Source organism: Equus przewalskii, unplaced genomic scaffold (assembly GCF_037783145.1).
Source record: "Equus przewalskii isolate Varuska unplaced genomic scaffold, EquPr2 contig_R1839, whole genome shotgun sequence".
Classification (NCBI taxonomy): domain Eukaryota; kingdom Metazoa; phylum Chordata; class Mammalia; order Perissodactyla; family Equidae; genus Equus; species Equus przewalskii.
Window position 1 is genome coordinate 25,716 of NW_027228439.1, and position 6,866 is coordinate 32,581.

General features: G+C 36.8%; 1 pseudogene; it reads left to right on the forward strand.

Moving 5' to 3' along the window:
• Window positions 1–466: 466 nt before the first annotated feature.
• On the forward strand, window positions 467–1,405 carry LOC139081367 (olfactory receptor 14C36-like; annotated as a pseudogene).
• Window positions 1,406–6,866: the final 5,461 nt, after the last annotated feature.

Below are 6,866 nucleotides of genomic sequence, written 5' to 3' on the forward strand. Positions count from 1 at the left end.
ATCATCTGAAATTTAAACAAAAATGTAAGGTTAGAAAACGACCAAAAGATTTCATTCTAATTACCCACTGTTCAACAACATTACCACCAAAATTCCTTTCAAACGCAGCTATATTCGTGTAATCTATCTATAGTTACGTCTACCAATGTGACTATGATAACATTGCAGTGGAATTGGAAATGTATAGAACTATATGTTGAACATTTGTATGTTGTTTATGTACAATTAGGTTTGATTGTCACTCCATTACTACAGAAGGAATAAGAAGAAGATCATGTAGGCTAATGGAGGACCACTGAATTTTCCTTCAAAAATATTAGAGACATCAATAGAGTTTAGAATAAGATAGAGGTCAAGACAAAAAATAGTTAAGAAACATTTCCCTAATGTGATTCTTCACGTGCTAGTGACTTCTCTCCTTACTTCCCAGGTACAACTTGTGCCTCCCACAGATCTGAGTTCCATCATGATGATGGAATTTCTCCTCATGGAGTTTTCCGATGTATGGGAAATACAGGCTGTGCATGCTTCTCTCTGATGTATTTGTTAACTCTAATGGGTAACATTCTCATTATTACCTTCACCACTCTTGACAGAAGTCTTCACACACTCATGTACTTCTTCCTTAGGAATCTGTCCATTTTGGCTGCATGCTACATTTCTGTAATTTCTCTTGATTCATCCATCAATTCCCTGCTTGACAGCAGGACAATTTCAAAGGTGAGATGTGTAGCTCAGTTCTTTCTAGTTGTTTTCTTTGTATATGTGCAGCTTCTGTCCTCACCATCATAGCCCATGACCACCATGTGGCTATCTGTCAGTCCCTCCACTACCCTGTGATCATGCACCCTCAATTCTGCATACAGATGACACTAGCTTCCATACTCAGTGACCTTGCCTGTGCAGAGGTGCATGCTGTCAACACATTCTGGCTGCTCTTCCATCAGTCCAATGTTATTTGTTGGTTTTTCTGTGGCATCTTCTTTGTACAAAAGCTTTTCTGCTCTGACACCTTTAGCCATGAGATAGTGATTGCTGTCTCTGGTCTTGGAATTCATGGTGGCTGTCTTTATATTTATCATCAAGTCTTACATTGACATATTATCTATTGTGCTCAAGTGTCCAAGTAAAGTATACAGAACAAAGGCCTTTTCTACTTGTGTCCCTCACATCCTCCTGGTGTCTGTCTCCCTCAGCTCAGGCTTTTACATATACCTATGCCACCTGCAACCTCTGCCACATTCAGGACATACTCCTTTCTGTTTTCTACTCCATAATCCCCCCATTCTTAAACCGTATTATCTACAACCTTAGAATTGAACAAATAAAATGTATCATCAAGAAAATCATGAAAAAGACTGTCTTATTCATGATATGTATAGGAAATTGCTCAGGCTCACCCTAAATTAGCCAGCCATGGTCGTCTAATGGTCAAGATTTGGTACACTCAGTACTGTGGCCTGGGTTCATTTCCCAGGCAGGGAGCCACACCACCCACCTGTCAGTTGCCACAGTGTTGTGGATGCATGTTGCTGTGATGCTGAAAGCTATGCAACTGACATTTCCAATACCAGCAGGGTCACCCATAGTGGACGGGTTTCAGTGGAGCTTCCTGATTAAGACAGACTAGGAAGAAGGACCTGACCCCCCCCACTGGCAATAAAATTGGCCGTGAAAACCCTATAAATAGCAGAAGAACATTGTCTGATACAGCACCAGAAGGTGAGAGGATGGTGCAAAAAGACCAAGAAGGGTTTTCTCTGCTGTATGTAGGGTCAATAGGAGTCAGAATCTACTGTATGGAACTAATAATGACACTCTAAATCATTGAGTGAAATCCAAGTCTTCAGTGATAAGTGCTTGCGATTATATAGATATAACTGATATAAATTTAATGAATAATTAAAATATATCATATATTGAAACATTTTCTTTCTGAATATTTTGGATTATCTGAATATACCACTGGGTAAAAGATCTGATAGTATGAATAAGAGATCCTCATTCATGCTTTGACAAGTTAAGAGCTGTCACTAAAAATTTCAGTTTTAAAAAGCCAAAAAGGTTACCTTTAGAAATATTTAATGTTAAATTTCTGTTCTATATTCATCTACTGTTCAAATATTTAAAAACTTAGAATTTAAAGTGTCAATTAATCTTGAAAAGCCAAATTTTATATTATAGAAAGAATAAAAATACTGTTACTTATTCATTCAAAAATAAATATGAAAATTATCTGTTCTTTTGAATATCATAAAATATGAATGAAAGGTATTCTGCGAAAGGAAATGTGTGTTTGTTGGTTTGATTCCTATTTTCTTATTTGTTGTAAAAGAATGTGTTGTTTCATTATCACCTATTTGAGTATTTTCTAATTTTTTTCTGTTACTGATTCTAGTTTAAGTTCATTATGATTGGAAAATACACTTTGTGTAATTTCAGTGTTCTTAAATTTGTTAAGACCTTTTTCATTACCTAACATAATTTATCCGGGAGAAAGTTCCACGTGTGTTTGAGAAAAATGTGTGTCCTGCTGCTATGGATGGAATGTTCTATATGCATTTGTCAGGTCCATTTGGTCTATAGTGATGCTCAAGTCCATTGCTTACTTATTGGTTTTCTGTATGGACGTCCTGTCTATATTGAAAGCAGGGCATTAAAGTCCTCTACTATTATGACATTTCTGTCTATTTCTCCTTTTAGTCCTGTCAATGTTTGCTTAAAATCAACAAAACTAAGGTTGGTTTTTGGAAAATATAAGCAAAATTGACAAAACTCTGTCTAGATTAACTAATACAAACAAAAGATTCAAATAAATAAAACCATAAATAAAAGAGAAGATATGACAACTGATGCCTCAGAAATAAAACAGATTGCAAGAGACTACTAGGAACACTTATAAACCAATAAATTGAATAATCTAGAACAAATGGATACATCCTGAGAAACACAGTACACCAAGACTGAACCATGAAAACAGAAAATTGCAACAAGGAAAAGCCCAGGAACAGATGGCTTCACTGGTGACTTCTACCAAACACTTACACATAACCAAAAATAATTAACATCAATCCTCTCAAACTCATCCAAAAAACTGAAGAGGAGAAAATACTCTCAAACTCATTTTATGAGGCCAGCATTACCCTGATACTAAATCCAAAGACACTGCAGGCCAATATTCCTGATATACGTAGATGCAAACATTCTCAAAACAACACTACTAAAGTGAATTAAACAGCACATGAAAATGATTATACACATAATCAAGTGGGATTTATCTCTGAGATTTAAGGAAGGTTTAATATACATAAATCCTTACCATTAAAAAAGGAGGAATATGGAGAAACGTTTGGAAGTGATGGATATGTCTATTACTTTGTGTTCTGATGGTTTCACGGGTGTGTGCACATGTCCAACTATCAACTTGTATACACTAAGTGTGTGCAATTTTGTATATATCAGCTACATCTCATTAAGAAAAAAAGAAATATATGTTTGTTAAGATCACTCAGTTTAGATATATAGTCACATTTTTTTCCCCTACCATTATCTATTGCAATACAATGTTTCATCTTTTAACCTCTCTTGCTTTTGGTTCTTTTTGGTGTCAATTATGTTTATTGAATATATATCTTTTATCACAGAAGTGACAATGACTCAAAAATATGTATTAAAATTAGTGAAATCGAATTATACCTAATAAAATCTGAAAATAATTAAATCATCAAAAATCTACTAAAAAAGGGGAAAAAGTAGAAGAAGTTTCTGTAAGAAAAAGTTAATATTCCATGAAGATTCACAAAATTTGAAAAATATCAAAAGAGGCAATACTTTCCAAGAAATATTATAAGGTGGACAGTATTTGATGCTTAAACTATACAAGAAGATTTCAAAAAATATTTGAATTTTCTTAATTTAATTAAAAAATAATGAACAGTAATAAAATTTTACAAATAAAATACACCTATTTAATAGAACGTAGACAAATAAAATAAAAAATTGTGTGTGAGTCATCCATGAATGAAGTTTCCAAGAGAAAATTTTTCTTTTCCACGTACCTGATGCTGTGCAACAATGACCCCAAAACATAGTGGCTTCAAACAATGCTATATTTTATGATCTCATAATTCCTATGAGTCATGAATCCAGGAAGAACTCAGCTGGGAGGTCTTAGAGCAGAGTACCTCCTGTGGCCAGGTGTCGACTGGCACTGGAACAGCAGGCTTCTGCAGCAGTTGGAGGATGCCTGGGAATTCTTGGTCTCTCTCACTCTCTCTGCAGGTGGCTAGATTGCTCCCATCATAAAAGCTTCAGGGAAGTAGACTTTACAGAGAGGCTGAAATATCCAAGAACAAGAATTACTGAAGGAACAAAGTGGAATACACAGTATGTTATGTCTTGGCCTCAAACATCATAGAACATCATTTCTGGCACATTCTTGTTCAAAGCAATTTTAAAGACCTGCCCATATGCAAGTGTAGGGAAACATACATTTTACCTCTTGAGGAGGAAGCAGTAAGTTTCTAGAAAGGCTATGACTGGGAGATATAGCTGTACCAATTTTTAGAAAACGTAATCTACCACAGTTCACAGCCGAATATTTCCTACTGCAAAGCAAAATATACTCATTCCTCTGTCAAAACCCACCCCCCTCAAATAAAACCTCAGCACCAGGCTCGTCAGTGTAGATGTCTAGGATCTCTTCGTATAAATAAGATCCAGGGAGAAATGACACATCTGAGGCACAGCTGCTTGTGTCAGCTCTAGTGTCATCTTTTTATCTGATGACTTGTGAACTAAAGAGAAAGTTACCTGCTCTCCCACACATGATATTTAATGACAGGACAGTCATTGGTCACAGCCAAAGACACACCTGTTCAACAATGGTGAAAAAAGAAGTCATGAAGCCCTCACTGGTCATGGTAATTCTGAATCCCAGCTAGGCACATGCCCCATAGTTAAGGCTCAGTGTTGTGGTCCAGGAATACTTCTCAACAGCCTGTGGCTTCACTCTCTGAGTTCTTTGGTCTTTCCTCTCTGTCTTTACTTCTTTTGAATAAATAAACTGACTTTGCAACAGAGCAGAGATTTCAGTCTGATTCCCACAACAGTCAAGTGTCTAAAAGCCTCTTTTCATTGTATAATGTCTCTGTTCCTGCACACTACAGGAGTCCCCAAGACCACTTTTACTTATGACAGCAACTGCAAATTTGAGGGTCCTTAAAACCATGGTCATTAACAATAATTTGCCAGAAATATTCATAGAATTCAGAAAAACCATTATACTGTGGTTATGTTTGATTACAGTAAAAGGGATCCAGGTTAAAATCAGACAAAGGAGGAGTGGCATACAGCGGGTCCAGGAGAGAGCAGGCACCAGCTTCCAATTGTCCCCTCCTAGTGGAGTCATCCAGTTCTTCTTACTTACTTCTCCCAGTATTGATGTATGGCCTCATGCACAGAATATTGTAACCAAGCAAGACTATCTGAGACTTGATGACAAGAATTTTAATTTGGGTTCAATCACATCAATAACAATAAGTGCATATGTGGCTTAACTTGGTCTCAAGCCCCTCTCGAGGTCACAATGACACTGCGTGGTGCAGGGCTTCCCACCTTAAGTCACAGTGTTGACACAGACTATCTCATGTGGCCCAAACGTCCCAGGAAAAGAAAGATAATTTTCAGACAGTACATTTGTAAGGCTTAGAGGTTCCCTTCCAGGAGCTGAGGGCAAAGGGCAAACCTGTCTTCAGCAAATGCTAATGCATTACTGCACAGGTCCCTTTAGTCCATGCTGACCAGAAAATATATGTTTAAAGCTCTGTGGGTTTTCTATGAATTTTGTTGGCATTTAGTACATTAGAGGGAACCACAGGTATCAATCTCTTCAAGGTAAGCTTTTAGGTACCTTGAGATCACTATGAGTCTACTGTGGGACAGACCTCCTAAGGTCTTAGAAGCTTCATCATGTACCACAGAGAATCTGTGGGTTATGCCCTTAAGATTTTGGAAATCCTTCTGCCTATGTGCTGTGTGTTATAAGAGTTATTTCCTTAGGTTTTTATGGGGTCTTAATAAGATATTTTATATTCCCATCTTGGATTTGATATTTGGCCTGGGGCCTTTTCTTAATTACAGGAATCCTTTGCCATATGAAGAGGCTGGAAATGGTAATTTTATTTCTTAACCCAACAAGTCTTGATTCCTTTAAATTTGAAAGTTTATTCTTTAGCTCATTTTCTCCTTTCTCCTTTTGTAGTAGATGATAAGGAAAGGTCAAATGGCAATATTCTGCCTGGGAAACTTGTTATATTATCATGCTAATTATGTATATTTCTATATTCCCCTTTACCATGGATAACAAAATATTGACACCTTATGTCACTATATAAAATGGCTCCCCTTCCCTTGAGCTTTAATAACATTTCCCTTACTTTTCCTTAAGTCCTCATTGACAGTCCCCTTGAGTACCTGTAAGCCTATGCTAACATACTTCTTGAGGCCATTTAGGCTTCTACTAACAGTCACTTCCAGATCTTTCCAACTTTTACCAATGCATACTTTTAGTTTATTTTTATTGTATCATTCAATTTCTGGTAATAAAGTCTATTCTGGTTAATATTGCTGAGTAATAAATAAAACCATTTATGTTTATGGATTCTATTGTCCAGTAACTCAGACAGGGCATAGTGGGGAAGGGGTTCTCTCTGTTCTTAAATATCTAGGAAGAATCTGTGGCTGGGAGCTGGAATCAACTGGAAGTATCTTTACTCAGATGTCTGACAGCTGATGTGGCTGTCAGCTTGGACATCAGCTGGAGCTGTTGGCCAAAGAACCTATCCTTGGTTTCTCTCTGTGGCCTG